The sequence below is a fragment of the Scyliorhinus canicula genome, chromosome 10 (assembly GCF_902713615.1).
Source record: "Scyliorhinus canicula chromosome 10, sScyCan1.1, whole genome shotgun sequence".
Classification (NCBI taxonomy): Eukaryota; Metazoa; Chordata; class Chondrichthyes; order Carcharhiniformes; family Scyliorhinidae; genus Scyliorhinus; species Scyliorhinus canicula.
The window spans coordinates 119609894-119627354 of record NC_052155.1 but is presented as its reverse complement, the minus strand read 5'-3'; the positions used below and the strand labels follow the sequence as shown (position 1 = coordinate 119627354).

Below are 17461 nucleotides of genomic sequence, written 5' to 3'. Positions count from 1 at the left end.
TTACATGGTTAAAGTAGTAAAACATGAAAATACAACATGCCGCTGCACGCGTAAATGTTCTCCTTGAATAATTATGTAACATTTGAAAGTTGGTAAGCATGTGTTAGCTTATGGAACCTCCCTGAAGATACAGTGAATAATGCATGCTGATATATAGATATAGTAGCAAAGCAGCTATGTTACTAGACTAATAATCCAAAGAACAGGAATTCAAAGCCCACCGTGGTAGTTTGAGAATTCCAAATAATCAGACAGTGTTCGTGGTTGATCCGGCCAATTGTGTCAATGCTGCCTTTTTAAAAGAGCTTTCCAATTAGTCCAAGTCTTTTTCACTTTCTCCATAATCCTGCATTATTTTATTTCTTAAGTGTATATCTAATTTCCTTTTGGAAGTTACTATTGAATCTGCTTCTGCCATCCTTGCAGGTCATGCATTCAAAATCACAACAATTTACTGCCTAAAGAAAAGTCTCCTCATCTCCCTGCTGATTATTTTGCCAATAACCTTAAATCTGTACCATCTGCTTATTGATCCCCCTGCCAATGGACATGATTTTTTCTCTTGTGCGCTATCAAAATCTTTGATTTAGAATTTCTACAGTGCCGAAGGAGGCCATTCGGCCCATTGAGTCTGCACTGACCCTCTGAAAGAGCACCTTACCTAGGCCCACTCACCCAACCTATCCCCATAACCTCACCTAACCTGCATATCTTTGGACACTAAAGGGAAACTGACAGTGGCCAATTCACCTAACCTGCACACCTTTGGACTGTGCGAGGAAACCGGAGCACGGTGGAAACCCACGCAGACGTGGGGACATGTGCAAACTGCACACAAGGCCAGAATTGAACCCAGGTTCCTGGTGCTGTGAGGCAGCAGGGCTAACCATTGTGCCACCGTGCTGTCCTTTGAATTTGAATTCAGTTTTATTTTAAATCTGGAGGTACAATGCTGAAGTCAGTAAAACTGGCTGTGAAGCTGTTGAACTGTAAAAATCCAAATGATTCACCAACATCTTTTGGGGAAAGAGATCATCCATCAATAGTCAGCTTGGCCTAAAGTCCCAAACCAACATGGCTGACCTTTAACTGTCCACTAAAATGACCTTACAAGCCAGTGAGTTGTATCGAAAACCATTTCCAGTGGTTCCAGAAGAAGGTCTATCAACATTCTCATGAAACTAGAGATGAGCAATAAATACTGGCCATGTCAATGACTCTCACAGCCCAAGAATGATTAAAAAATGGTTATGGTGTTCAAGCAGTACTCTAATTTCTCTAAATTAACCATTTCAATCGAAAATTAGATTGCATTTAAATGTACAAGACTGTAAAAAAAATAGGTCTGGTATAGTCCCAGTTCCTTATAGTATCCAATATCTATCACATTTGTATGTGGTTTCTGTACTTTAGCTTACTTTTGTTTGTCAGATTTCTAATTTTGAATATTTTTCACTCAATTGGAAATAGACTAATCTGGGACAGGGCCCTACACATAACATGTCAATATATGTAGCCCAGAAGCACTAAGTTGCCTCATTTGTATTTATATTTTCATTTATAGCATTTTACAGTTTCTGAATATTCAGCGCAAAATTTTCAAACCCATATATAATATGGAAAGTAGCCATATACATATGTATTTTTAATGGCACAGTTGCCTTTATCAGTGCACTTCTTTACTAATGTAGTAAATAACAGACAAGGCTGTTTTGTTTGAATGGTAATGCATTGTAAATTGCAAGAACATTTGTGAGCATCATTCATACTCCAACATTGTGACATCAAGTACATGCACAGGTACATTTTAAAAAATAAATTTAGAGTACCCAATTCTTTTTTTCCAATTAAGGGGCAATTTAATGTGGCCAATCCACCTACCCTGCGCATCTTTTTGGGTTTTGGGGTTAGACCACCGCAGGCACGGGGAGAATGCGCATATTCCACATGGACAGTGACCCGGGGCCGGGATTGAACCCGGGTCCTTGACGCCGTGAGGCAGCAGTGCTAACCACTGCACCACCGTGCTGCCCCTAAGTACATTTTCCTTCACTGTTTGTATAACATCTTGGTTTTCTTTTCATCCTCTTTTAGATGTTTGCTTAATTCTTAACGTTTGAGTTTCAATTTTCTGAGGGTACAGCTTCTTTCTGCTGCTACCACCCAAGTTCATGATACAATTTCATGGGTTATGCAGCAGTTTGGGACAGTTCAACAAGAATGTATTGCTAGCAAGGCATTGGTATGAGGTTAGACGACAAGAAGAGAAGCTTGTATTGAAAAATATTATCATTATACACATATAATACTATGCTCAGACTTACAACAGTTTTGGAGATCATGCAGCGAGAGTGCAATTTGCAATCATTCCATATTCTCTGTTACCAATGTGCAAGGTTGATACTTTCACTGACGTTGTACTACTTTTTAAAACCGTGTCGAGAACGAACCATGCTAGTATGCACATTAATTCTTAATAACATGAATACTGTAAGTGAGTGCTATTTGCTGTTCTTCCCAGAATATTCTTGATGAATATGTAATATTTTGGAACGTTTTAGAGTATAGTAGCTTCCTGATAGTATTGACTTGGGTGGTAGTGCTGTAATGTGAAGGGGTTGGGCCACTGCCTCCAAAAGGGTGGTGGTTCCTGAAGAGCAGCTTCTCTAACGATCCTCTGACAGCGGTGATGGGTGTCAGCAATAATAAGGGACCTTGCTTCTGCAGGCCAGAAATGTTGTTTCCTGTTCATTTACTTGTATAAATCTTCTCTTATCATCAAGGAAAGCCCCAAATCAGGAATTCTCATTGTAAATCATGATTTTCAGAAAGCTGCCCACATGTTAGATATATTCCACAACACCAGGCACTCCAGAATTTGACACAGTTCTGTTGACAGTAAGACTGAGTAATAGAAGTTAGGTAACAGAAAGGAGGCACCCAGTCCATCCGCAGTGTATTTCCAGTTGTACTGACACTTGATAGAAGGGTAGTTCAAACAGAGAATCTGAATTTACCAAAAATTACTTAATAATTCCGTATCCAATGAAATGGTGATCCATTCTTTACAAGATGGGAATGATCCTCATTCACAGCAAATTCACACTTCTTGAATGATAAATGTATGGCCCCTGCACCGTAACACAATTAATACATTATTCGATTTGTATGCTCCGTGTCACCTGCTAATGTATGAAGAAAGAATAGAGTAAATTAATTGCAAATTGTAATGAAGTATTTTAAATTATAGTTAAGGATAAATAAATTACTTTTAATACACATTTTGGTTAAAGTAAGATGTTGAAGTGTGGCATTATTTTGTTATGTTGACTGCCAGGACATGAAACACCAACCGGTGTATCTTGAGGGAAACATGCTTTTTGGCCATTTGTAGGGAAGAACCATGGGTTCATGGTGATTACCTAATGTCAGTCTCAAAAATTACATTATGCAAGCATATAAATAGAAAATGTCCTTACAGAATCCATCTATTTAACCCAACTGTTATTAATTCTAATATCATCAAATTGGCAATTATGCCATTTAACTTGGCATGTCGGGCACATTTTAAGTCCAGTTGGTTGATTTAAAAAAAATTATTCCACCTTGATTTTAAATAAGAACATTTTGGGAAACGTATGTACATTAGAAATTATGCATAAATACCTGAAGGTGCTTCGCATAATTTTCTTCGAGCATCAATACAAAACCAGATGCACCTCACCCATATGTTGCTCATATGCTTAAATTCAGTCTTAGGAGAGCACTTGCCTACAACTGACAATGGATATCAATCCAGAGGTGATCCTTATTGATGACATTACTGTGAATGCTACTTTTGGTCTATTCACATGCAATCAGTAATGATGCCATGCACGCAGGAATCTGGATTGCTAACTATACTTCAGCTTCCACCTTCGTGCGCGAAAGTGGTTATGATTCCAAGTCGAACTTGTGTTTTAGTTTGCATTCGGTTTAACTTCTGGTCATTGGCCATGTCTACACTGTTCTATTAAAAGCAAGATCACATTAAAAATGTCTGTCTGAATGGGGTTACAGTGTTCCCTGACATGGTTTTGTGTGGCAGTTTGAATAAAATTGGTTCTTCTGGATACAGAAAGAATGGAATGGCCTCTGGATGACTTTCTCTTTGTGCAGGAAAATCACCCACGTCTGATCTTTCTGATTTACAACTCTCTGCATAATGTTTATGCTTTAAAGCCACAAAGCAAACTAGAAAGAAACGGACATTCTTAAGTGTTCAAAATAAAACAATTGCTTCTGGAAAATGCAATATAATGTATAAATATTGCAAGTAAAGAAAGAGTTAAAATGTTATTGCTCACTGTGCTCGGCCTTACATAAACGAAGCGCTTTGCATACTAACAGCAACACAGATTTAACCACTGATTAAAACATTCTGCTTTACAGTCAAAATCCATAGCTCATTTCTTTCTGGAAATAATACCGTGGTAATTATAGATCTCATCAGCCAACAATTTCTTTGGCATTGTATTATATTTCAAAATACTTAATAACAAAATGCATCAATTCTTATCTGTATTTTTTAACTGCACATGAAACATAGAAAAAGGATTGCAACATTTAAATATATACAATATCAACCTACTCACAGATCACATTCAATGCTTTTACTTGATACCGGAAATAAAACAGGCTATAACTGCAGGATTACAAACAGATATTATCTATGTCAGATGATACAGCCGATGTGTGCGTATCTTGTGATGGAATTGAAATACCTCCTGATAAACAAATTAAACTGCACTGCTGTTTTGATGAATTGGAAGGTTTTAAAATCTCAAAAGGCATCATAATCCAGAAGCCATATTTCAAGGTTCACTTCTTGCTTCATGAAGACAACACCTTTGCATCTGTTACACTACTCGAAACCACCATAAAATTGTGGGCAGTTATAATTAGATCCGCTTTCACATTCACGAGTAATACTGTTGTTTGCCTGCCGCTTTGATTAAAGAAACCATTGTCTTCCAACAGCTAGCATTAATTCTTCCAAGATGGTTTTCTGATGAGGCGTTAGTTTATTCCAGACTGCTGTTTGTTGTCTAATTTACGCCAGCTCCCCGCTGTGTTCTGTTTAAACCACGCTCTTTGTCTTGCCTTTGAAATTTACCAAAACTTACAAGAAATCAATAGTTAATTGATTATTCACTTTTCTGCAGCTTCAAACAGCAAGCATGCATAAGATCCTGGAGCAGTCGCCCTATTTTCAAGGTAGGAGGCTGCTTGGTGGCAGCTATCTACAAGCATTTTACTGTAGGCACCCCCACGAGCTGTGCGGTGGCATGCAATGCCAGTATCCGATAAGGATAACGAAGACGGTCTAACGAAGCAGAGGAAGCCACCGTGTGAGTTAGATCCTTTTTACTGCTTTAAATAATTGCTGATATACCGGGTATCAGAAACAAGAATACCATGTCCTTCCAGTCATCCCTTTGCTTTCACTTACTCTTTCCTTCCGCATGGCATTGACCAATATGCCACAGCACCGGACTGATGTAAAATTTGCGTCGGAACGGGGATGAGACTTGTGCTGTACCTCTGACATGGAATAAGGATGGCAAGCACGTAACATTACGAAATCTAGGGCAAATGCGAGAGAGAGAGAGAGAGAGACAGATGGCGGAGCTGGCCAGAAGCCAAAGCCAGTGAAATGAATTACATTGCTGAATAACTGTACACCATTGATTCTGCCACTTGTTGCTGCATGGCAATAGGGGCCCTGATGTTGGCAGGATTCTCCTTACATGTCATGTATGCCTCAGACAACTTTTCACACATAACTCACAACACTGACACTGAAACGCTGCAACAGACGGTGCCTTGTGTAAGAGAAGGAAAAGAAGCACAATCACTGTGATCTGGCCATTTTGCTTATTGAAGAATGGAATACTGGCATTCACAGCTGTAGTTATGTGCCACATATTCAAGTGTGCTGAGTTGAAAATGAACACTCCCTTCCCACACTGTGTGGCACAAAGAGGCAACTCTCCACAGAGCTGCCACTGCAGGATGAAGATTTCACATATCGTCACTAAACCTACAAACGTGGCATCCCGAATTCCAAAGGAGAATATCTGCTGTCTAACAGAAAGGAAAGCTGGTCCCAGGGTTACAATGTTTGGGTGTTTTCCGAAAGCCAGGCACAGTCGCGGCAGGTTGTTCAATAAATGCTCCATACCCTGGATGAAGCTAGACATTATGTGATGCCCAGGGGGCTTTGGAAATCAAATACGATGTTTGAAGTAGCACAATTTGAGGTACATTATAAAAAAAGCAATTTGAATTTCCAATGAGGCGATGCATATCTCCATGCTAATTAGACCAGTGTCAAGCCTAGTCTGCATTCTGCTGTTGATGGCTAGGAATGTGCTTGTAAGGTCTGCTGGGAGACTGTTTCTGCATAAATTATCAGCTTTGTTCTACTGTTCATTTTTTTTTGCAAACAAATATGAAATGTAAGGATCAAAGAACACTTCAGAAATTGAAATCATATAACTATAAAACTTAGATTTAAGATTCGAATTGAAAATGGTACAGAAATTAGATCATAATTAGCAGACTGCGCTAGCAGCTAGACAGTTAATGTTTTACCTTTGTTTAAACTGCCATATTAAAGACTAATTGTGAGAAAAAAAATGATCACAAAAAGCCACCTAGTGGCAAGATAATAATTTCTTATAGTATTAGAGGGAGGGGAAAAATCAACATCTATGAAAATAAAGATTCCTGTTTGTTATACTAGCGTTTCACAGAAAACTGTCCTGGTAATATATCTTCCTTTAATATATTAGCTTTCATGTTTTTTCCAGAATAACCAACATCACTTAGTTTTCAGATTTACACTTCAAAGCATTTTTTCCCTTGCACTCACAAAGATTAGGATGGTTAGGTATTGTATTTCAAATATATTACTACCACATTCCTAAAGTGTTAACATATACAAATCTTCGACGTACAAAACCTCCTCAGCTCAGAGCAAACTAGATTGATCATTTTTTAAACACACAGAGAAGGCATCCATTCATTTTGAAGCATGTCTATATACCGATGCACAGTGTACAAAGAGAACGCAAATTAAACATGCGCATGGTAAGCCTTATTCAATTTAGCGAGGGATTTTTTTTTTGCATGTTTGTCTTTCATCAAGTAAGGTTTTGTGTCTGTAATTAATTCATTTTGTACCCGACTTGTTCGCCAAAACTACGATATTAGCCAGGAAACAACCTAAAGCAGACTTTTAAAAATAAGCAAGAAAGGATAGAAGCATGGGAAAAATTAAACAAAAAGGGAAGCAGCTAAGCAGAAAGGGATTAATGCAATGCAGCGAGACAGAACATCTATTAAAAAGAAAATGGGAAGGTTGCAGACATTTTTGCAAAAGCAGGTGTGGAGGAATCAAAGGATTCATGGAAGAAACAGCATTGCCACCTATTATATTGGCAGCAGTGTATTCACAATGCTAATATTCCATCATTCTAACCCAAGTAGCTAGCAAGGACTTCCTACATTAAGGAAATCCTGGCTTGAGCTGCTTTAAAGATTATACACAATCGTTTCCTGGCTCCTGACAAATTCTATTGTTTTGGATGTTAAATATGTTATGTTTTCCTTTACTTCTCTGTCGCAAAACAGTAATGCTGCCTTATTTCTTGAACCCTATATGAGGGCACAATCTGCCTGGAAATCAGCACTACTGTCCCTCCCCCAACAAAATGAACTCACACAAGGAGGGAGGTAGTAGGCACCAGCGATTGCTGTCAGCCAGTCTGCTGCTTTGAAACATTATGTAAAATGCTTCCCTTCTCATTTATTGCTTCTGCCATTTTCCTAAGGTTTCTTTTGTCTGTGAAAGAATTTAACTGTGATTCCAGTAAGCTATTGACGGTTGTCAGAGTGAAATAAACGGGACTTCAGCAATCCGCGTAAGCTTTATCATTTAGTTCACATTATTTGTGTGATCACCAATCACAATTTAAATATTTTCAAATTCTCCATTTGTCTAGAATATAGAATCATAAAACCATAGAATTCCTACAGTGCAGATGGAGGCCATTCGGCCCATCAAATCCACACCAACCCTCTGGAAGGGCACCTTACCTAGGCCTACTCCCCCACCCTATCCCCATCATCCCACCTAACCTGCATAGCTTTGGGCACTAAGGTGCAATTTAGCATGGCCAATCCACCTAACTTGCACATCTTTGGACTGTGGGAGGAAACCGGAAGACCCAGAGGAAACCCACGCAGATATATGGAGAATGTAAATATTCCACACGACAGTCACCCAAGGTTGGAATTGAACCCGGGTCCCTGGCACTGTGAGACAGCAGTGCTAACCATTGTTTGCTTGGATCCTGACACTGCATTCTGTATCGATAGAATCCATAGAATTCCTGCAGTGCAGAAGGAGGCCATTTGACCCATCAGGTCTGCACCGGCCCTCTAAAAGAGCACCCTACCTCAGCCACTCCCCCACCCAATCCCTGTAATCCCGCCTATTGATCATTGTCAATTCACCTAACCTGCACACCTTTCTGCATTCTGATGCCAGAGGCTGGGCTTCCCTGTAGAGTCGGAAGAAATGGGAGTCCTAAGCCCGCACTTGCCTGCAGCGAGGTCAGTGTCAAAATTGTCCTGGAGCCAGCCTCCTAAGTGACTGCCTCTGAACTCACCATTAAATTCAATTTGATTGGCAGGTACCCGATTCCGCTGTGCAGCATGCAGCCAATCTGCATCCCAAGCTGCCTGAGAGGATGTCAGGGAGCCATCCCTATGTGGCCCCTTCCACCACCCCCTCACCACCTTCAGGCTTGCCAAAACCTGGGGCTGGAAAAATTCAGCCCTGTTATAACTCCCACGGAGGCCACAGGGTGTAGACCATTCATTTTGCCCGTGACCTCCAATGAATATGAACATCCCTGGTAATGGGGTGGAGCTTTCCTTTAACAAGGGGAGCCTCACATTATAATAACCCCGAGCTGGGTGTAGGTCAGGGAGGGAGACATTTCGACGAGACGAGTATTATTATAAAAGTGTTGTTTTGCATCCTACTTGCCGTTCATGCTTATTCTCTTGGTGTGAATGCTACACTGGCGACGAGGGTAAAATGGAGCTGCCATCGGCACAGAGTGCTGCACAGTTGGACCATCTGGTTTGTGCCTCCAGTGGCCTCCAACCTACCCACGGCAATGCACCACATTGGAAAGCTTGAACTAATTGAGGCAGGTACGGATGACTGAGAACAGTACATTGAACAGATGCAATACATTTTTCGGACGAGCGCAATCATCGGGGATGAAAGACAGATGGTGGTTTTGCTAATGGCTTATGGCGGACTTTCATATAACCTAATTTAGAGTCTGACTCATCCAGATGCACCCGATACCCAGTCTTGCGACTCTTTGTTAGCCCTCGTGGCGAATAATTTCCACCCGAAACCCCCACTCATCGTCCATCGATTTTGCTTCCATACCGCCACCCAGGCCCAGGGTGTCGAAAGCGACTTCCTGGCCTGCTTGAGGAAACTGGTGGAAACCTGTGAGTTCAGCGAGACCTGCAAGCCTATTTACGGCCTTCGAGACCCGGCCACCTAGCACAAACTCTTGGTGGCATCTCACCTGGACCTAAAGTAGCCGGTTGAGATCACTATCTCCCGGGAGGGGCATCCAGGAACCCCAGGGCCTGGCTGTAATGAATTTAGGCCACTCATCCGACCGCTGTTTAGGTGGCCCAGGGCCGGAAGAAACAGATCCCCGATGATGGGACCACCCGCAGAGGCACCAACAGTCACCACGAGTTCCCCCCAGAGACCAAAGTCCCAGGTGTCAATTACGCTGCAGGGCTGTCCAGCCATTGAGATTGGGTCGATCGATGGTCCCATGAAGGCCTGCCCCCCCCCCCCCCCCCCCCGCCACCCAACTGGCGCGATCGACGACCGCGTGATTGGGCATACTACCTGGAGGAAGTAGATGTCCGCTACCAACAACTGTATTGCGCGATGGCCCAAGAATTGCCCCAACCAGGTAACCCTACAGATAAACGATCACTCCATCCAAATAGCATTGGATACCAGAGCAGCGGTCTCTGTGGTCAGCTGCCACACTTCCGACTGCATTTGGTCAGGCCCACAGACATTGGCATTGTGGGATACCAGGGCCCTGTTGGTGATATATGCAGGGGAGCCGTTGCCGATTGGAGGTGCATTGGTGGTCCCCATGACATTCGAACAGCAATCGGCTAGCCTACCACTGGTGGTGGTGCACGGCAGCGGACCAAGTTTGCTGGGTCGTGAATGGTTAACGGTACCTGCGGTTGGATTGGCAGCAAGTTTGCCGAATGTACTCACAAGGCCCGGAAGGCGAATTGGTAAAGTTCCCCGGCTTATTCCAGGAAGGCCAGGGTGCCATAAAGGGTACCATGGCTAGGTTCAGCGTGGACCCGTTGGCGCAAACGTGCTACTTTTGCGCCAAACCGGTCCCGTATGCCCCATGGCCGAAGGTGTTTAGAGCACCTGGGCATCATTCAGTTCTTGAACCATTCTCTACCACAGAAAGCTCTTGAGGCCAGTTTGTTGGATATATTCAAGAGGGAGCTGGATGTGGCCCTTACGGCTAAAGGGATCAAGGGGTATGGAGAAAAAACGGGAGTGGGATACTGAATTTTCATGATCAGCCATGATCATATTGACTGGCAGTGCAGGCTCGAAGGGCTGAATGGCCTACTCCTGCACCTCTTTTCTATGTTTCTATGTTTACCCTGGATCCATGTGATGAGACCCAACAGCTCCATCTGCCTGTGTGGTGGCTAAACTGGGTTTTTCGTTTAGACTGTTACCCGGTCCCCCGAATTGATGCAAAGTTCAGTGGCAGATGCATGTTCACCAAGTTGGGCATGAGCCATGCGTACCTCCAACTGCTCTTGGACTGTGATTTGTGATGGTTCGATTTGATCAACACACACCAGGATGTGTGTGACTACACCCGTTTGCCAATCGGGGTTTCCTGGACATGTGCCATCTTCCAGCGGGTCATGGAAAACATCTTGCAAGGTTTGCCCCAGCTCGCAGTCTACGTCGACAGTGGGTTCCTCCAACCAGGAACATTTATGGAACTTGGCCGAGGTTTTGTGAAGATTCCAAGAGGCTGGGCCCGCCTCCTGTGGGAGAAATGCGTTTTTAATGCGGCCAAAGTCATGTACCTTGGTTACTGAGTCAGCTGCCATGGCTGCATCCTGTCGAGGATAAGGTGAGGGCTATCCAGCAAGACCCGTGCCAAGCAGGCCGGCGGAACTCTGTTCTTTCTGGGGGTTGGTCAACTATTGTGGGAAGGCCATCCTGAAATTGGTCACCTTGCTGGCTCTCCTTCACTGGCTGTTGAAAAAGGGCCAGAAATGGGAGTGGCTCTGCCTCAGCGGGCAGCTTTTTCAGACGTATGACAATGGTTATAGTCCTCCCAACTGTTGATTAATTTCGACTCCTCCAAGCTACTCCTATTGACCTGCGACGCATCGCCTTTTGAGGTCGGGGCCATCCTCACCCACTGAATGGCCGATGGATCGGAGTAACCCATAGCTTTTGCATCCAGAACCCTAGTGGATGCTGAGCAGATAGAGAAAGATGGTCTGGCCATTGTCTTTGGTGTGAGGAAACCTACCAATAAGTCTACGGGCATCTTTTTAAGTTTATGATGGACCCTAAACCATTGCTGGGAGTGTCATTTTGTATCCTACTTGCCGTTCTTGCTTATTCTCTTGACGTGGATACGACAAGCCCCAAGACTGGGATTTTACTCCAGGCAGATTGTCGGGATTTAGGGTTTTCACATCTGGTTGGAAGGACTGCTGAGGATTGATCACATGACATTATGGCCACATGACATCTGATCACATGGCTTCTACAAATGATTTTGCATTTGCTTATAGTGGTTGGGTCCCCTGTGGTTGAAAGTTTTGCTCATGGTTTTGCAGCAGTAGGTGTTGATGAAAAATTCCTAAGGCACAGAAAGCCATCCATGGCAGTCAAAGAGGGGAAACTAAGGATGGGGAATTGAAAAATGGGGAAACAATTTGGGAGAGGGAAAAGCAGAGGTGAGGTGGATATCTGATTCCACCAACCTCAATGGTACTTCATTGAAATTATGCTGACAAGTAGCTGTAACACGGGAATACTCAGAGTCCCAACAAAATGAACAGTAAGTCACTGATAGTTGGCATGTAAGGAGAAGTAATTCCAGAAAAACCATGATATTCACCCTGCACCGATAGCCAGAATATCCCTACATTGCTCGAGCTAAGGTCAGGCAACTCAGGCAATGCCACTCTTTAACAGTCCTGCTGTCTCTCCTGTGCCTTGGTAATTATCCATCCGAGATATCTGCCCACTCCAATCCAGGCCTCTTGCACATTCCTGATTTGAATTGCTCTGCCATCTGAGGCTGTGCCTTCAGCTGCTGAGTTCCTGAGTTCTGGAATTTCCTCCCTCTCTCCCTTTCTGAGGCATTCTTTTAAGGCATTCCTGAAAACTTACATCTTTGATATTCAAGTACCCTTTCGGTGGCTTGGTGTCACATTTTGTCTGATAACACTCCTGCCTTGGGATGTTTCATAGAACATAGAACATAGAACAGTACAGCACAGAACAGGCCCTTCGGCCCTCAATGTTGTGCCGAGCCATGATCACCCTACTCAAACCCACGTATCCACCCTATACCCGTAACCCAACAACCCCTCCCCCTTAACCTTACTTTTATTAGGACACTACGGGCAATTTAGCATGGCCAATGCACCTAACCCGCACATCTTTGGAGTGTGGGAGGAAACCGTAGCACCCGGAGGAAACCCACGCACACAGGGGGAGGACGTGCAGACTCCACACAGACAGTGACCCAGCCGGGAATCGAACCTGGGACCCTGGAGCTGTGAAGCATTTATGCTAACCACCATGCTACCCTGCTTCACCACGCCAAAAGGTGCCAGATAAATTCCAGTTGTTGCTGTTGGACTCCGGTTTGGGCACTAGTTGCACCTGAAGGTAACAGCTCTGAATGAGGAATCTCTGTCAGAGTATTTGAACTTCTCAAATTACAAATTAGACAGCAGAGCATAGACCAATGTGAACCAAATTGAAAGATTAGACTTGGCCGCACGGTAGCATAGTAGTTTGCACTGTTGCTTCACAGCGTCAGCGACCCGGGTTCGATTCCCGGCTTGATCACTGCCTGGTTTTTCCCACCCCATAAGGTACTTGCTGCTTATAACAGCAGGGAATCTTGCTGTATTCCATAGGAAGGGCAGTGGATTTGGTGTAAAAGCAGGCAATGAAATGAAATTCGCTTATTGTCACGAGTAGGCTTCAATTAAGTTACTGTGAAAAGCCCCTAGTCGCCACATTCCGGCGCCTGGTACGGGAATTGAACCGTGCTGCTGGCCTGCCTTGGTCTGCTTTAAAAACCAGCGATTTAGCCCAGTGTGCTAAACCAGCCCCTGGGATGCTAGAAAAAGAAGGTTCAGCAGCATCTGTGAAGAAAGAAACCGAGTTAACATTTTGCATCTGTATGACTTCTTCAGAGCTGAAGAGAAGTGTGATGGGTTTTATGCTGTTGAATAGGGGTTGGGGTAAGATGTGGAGCAGGTGGATCTTGATAGATCAGGGATAGGTTGGAGGTCAGGAAAGATTAAATGACAAATGTGTCATGGGTACAAGACAAAGGGAGTGGTGATAACAGCCATGAAAGACTAAAGCAGGTATAAATAGCAGCATAAAGGTCAACCTGTCTGAAAGCAAGGTAGCAGAATATGTTAAGAGCAGAACAAAGGGCAACACGTTCTGAAAGTGAAACATGAGAACAAGTTACAAACTGGCACTTGGTGGGGTGGATGGGGAGAGTTGCAGGGAAAGGGGGAGGGAAAAAAATTCAAAATGGGGGACAGAGTTCACGGTCTAAAGTTGTGAAACTCAATGTTAAGTGCAGAAGGTGTCTAATCGGAAGATGAGGAGCTGTTCCTTCTGTTTACGGTGGGCTCCACTGGATCATTGTAGCAGACTTAGGACAGAAATGTGGACGTGAGAGCAAGATGATGAATTTAAATGGCAAATAACAGGAAGGTCGGGGTCATGCTGTTGGACTCAACAAAGGTGTTCCACAAAGCAGTCACTTGGTCTGCAAATATTTTCCCCAGTGTAGAGGAGTCTGCATTGTGAGCAGCGACGGCAGTCGACCAATTTGAAAGAGTCATAGAATCATAGAATTTACAGTACAGAAGGAGGCCATTTGGCCCATCGAGTCTGCACCAACCCTTGGAAAGAGCACCCTACTTAAGCCCACACCTCCACCCTAGCCTCATAACCCAGTAACCCCACCTAACCTTTTTGGACACTAAGGACAATTCATCATGGCCAATCCACCTAACCTATACATCTTTGGACAGTGGGAAGAAACTGGAGCAACCAGAGGAAACCTTCGCAGACATGAGGGGAATGAATATTTGGGGCCTTGGATGGTGAAGAGAGAGGATGTAAATGGGGTAAGTATTACACTTCCTGTGATGACATGGAAAGAGGCAGTGGGAAGGGGACGAAGTGTTGGGGTGATAGAAGGGTGGACTAGAATGTCACCAAGAGAACAGTCCCTATGGATTGTTGACAGGATTTGGTGACCTGCCCATACAAACAGCAGAGTTCTACCATGCCCATGCAACTGGGATTGGCAGGGGGTGGGGTTGGGGGAGCCATAAGTTCCAGTTGCTTGCTTGGAAGTTCAACATTGTGACATCACTTCCAAATTTTACATGCGGTGAGAATCATGGAGGGCAGACTCCTTACTGTGGCTCAGCAGGTCAGACACTGACTGACGGTTTAAAAGGTTTAAAGTCTGCAGATGGGAAGAGCAGGCAAATGACCCCCAACCCAGGAAAGTCCCCCAGTCTGAGCAACTCCGGGCCAGCACAAGCCCCCTTGACAGCACGCCGGGGCACTGCCAGGGTGCCAGGTTGGAACTACAAGAGGGGCCTTGCACATTGGAGGGAGGGGGCTTAGGGGTGGTTCCAGGGGCCTTGACAAGGTTTGGGGTGGGCAAAGGGAGGGTGCAATAGAGTGCAGGGGGGGGGGGGGGGGGGGGGGGCTGTAAATGGGATCGGAAGATCAGGGCTGCTGTTCAAAATGCCGGCCAATTCCGCAAGGAATTTCTGTTGGAGAAACACCCCGAGGCCAAACAAACCCAGAAAAGTGCCATTGAATAGTGGGGTGATTCTTGGCGCTGCAGTCACCGAGAAACACCTCGCCAAATGCGCCTGAAAGCGGACTTTATCCTTTGTCCCTGAATCGCACTCAGCAGATCTGACAGTGCAACATTCTCTCAATATTTCATTGGAATGAAAATCTAGATTTTTGTACCCAGGAGTGGGAATTGAACTCAGACTTTTGACGCAGAATTGAGAGAGCCACTAGCTGATTGTGGGATCAAAATTCTTTTCTCGATGGTGGCATCTTCCAGTCCCATTGACAGCGACTCCCACTGCGGGTTTCCCAGTGGTGGAGAGTGCGAACAACATGAAAATCCATTGACAGCAGTGGGACTGGAAGAACATAAGAACTAGGAGCAGGAGTAGGCCATCTGGTCCCTCGAGCCTGATCCGCCATTCAATGAGATCATGGCTGATCTTTTGTGGACTCAGCTCCACTTTCCGGCCCGAACACCATAACCCTTAATCCCTTTATTCATCATAAAGCTATCTATCTTTATCTTAAAAAACATTTAATGAAGGAGCCTCAACTGCTTCACTGGGCAAGGAATTCCATAGATTTACAACCCTTTGAAGAAGTTCCTCTTAAATTCAGTCCTAAATCTACTTCCCCTTATTTTGAGGCTATGCCCCTTAGTTCTGCTTTCACCCGCCAGTGGAAACAACCTGCCCGCATCTATCCTAAGTATTCCCATCATAATTTTATACGTTTCTATAAGATCCCCCGCACCCTTCTAAATTCCAACAAGTACAGTCCCAGTCTACTCAACCTCTCCTCGTAATCCAACCCCTTCAGCTCTGGGATTAACCTAGTGAATCTCCTCTGCACGCCCTCCAGCGCCTGTACGTCCTTTCTCAGGCAAGGAGACCAAAACTGAACACAATACTCCAGGTGTGGCCTCACTAACAGCTTATACAATTGCAGCATAACCTCCCTAGTCTTAAATGCTATCCCTCCAGCAATGAAGGACAAAATTCCATTTGCCTTCTTAATCACCTGTTGCACCTGTAAACCAACGTTTTGCGATACATGCACTAGCACACCCAGGTCTCTCTGCACAACGGCATGTTTTAATATTTTATCATTTAAATAATAATCCCTTTTGCTATTATTCCTACCAAAATGGATAACCTCACATTTGTCAACATTGTATTCCATCTGCCAGACCCTAGCCCATTCACTTAACCTATCCAAATCCCTCTGCAGACTTCCAGTATCCTCTGCACTTTTTGCTTTACCACTCAACTTAGTGTTGTCTGCAAACATGGACACATTGCACTTGGTCCCCAATTCCAAATCATCTCTGTAAATTGTGAACAATTGTGGGACCAACACTGAACCCTGAGGGACACCGCTAGCTACTGATTGCCAACCAGAGAAACACCCATTAATCCCCACTCTTTGCTATCTATTAATTAACCAATCCTCTATCCATGCTACTACTTTACCCTTTATGCCATGCATCTTTAACCTATGCAGCAATCTTTTGTGTGGCATCTTGTCAAAAGCTTTCTGGAAATCCAGATATACCACATCCATTGGCTCCCTGTTATCTACCGCACTGGTAATGTCCTCAAAAAATTCCACTAAATTAGTTAGGCATGACCTGCCCTTTATGAATCCATGCTGCGTCTGCCCTATGGGACAATTTCCATCCAGATGCCACTGGAAGGTCCCACTACTGACAAATGGTGGTCCATCTCTGCAAAACATGACGCGGCGGGGCTGAAATCTCCCATTTAATGAATCAAATTAGCTAGATCAGAATATCTGTGATGGTAGAAACCTTGAGGCAAAGCAGAATGGAATCATTCAGGAAATTATTTATTGAGGGCACTTGCAAACACTATTGCTTTGTCTCTTGCATTCAGATGTTTGTTTCCAACACAGTTGAACGTAGAAATTTTCATGGATTCTGCTCATATTACCTGGTTATTTTGCTTTGCTCAGATCTGTTCCTTGTAGGACTCCTTAGCTTTGTCTATAACCTGATGCTTTTGATGTTTAGTATGTCAGTGACTCGGTGCTGGACCTCATTCTGTGTGTATTTGATGTTGTTCCTTCATGTCCTTCTACACACTTCATTGAGCCAGAGTTTATCTTTTCCTTTGATATTGATAGAGATAGGAGATAGGCTGAACCTTGACGTTAGGGTTAGAGTTTGTGGCGGCATACAAA

At 43.9% G+C, this 17461-nt stretch overlaps 1 long non-coding RNA gene across 1 annotated transcript; it reads right to left on the bottom strand.

The window, feature by feature from the left end:
* Positions 1-2250: 2250 nt before the first annotated feature.
* LOC119972630 lies at positions 2251-6351 on the bottom strand. Its single transcript, XR_005462121.1, has 2 exons — positions 4635-6351; positions 2251-3185 (listed from the first exon to the last, which is right to left on the bottom strand). It is a non-coding gene; the product is annotated as an uncharacterized LOC119972630 (long non-coding RNA).
* Positions 6352-17461: the final 11110 nt, after the last annotated feature.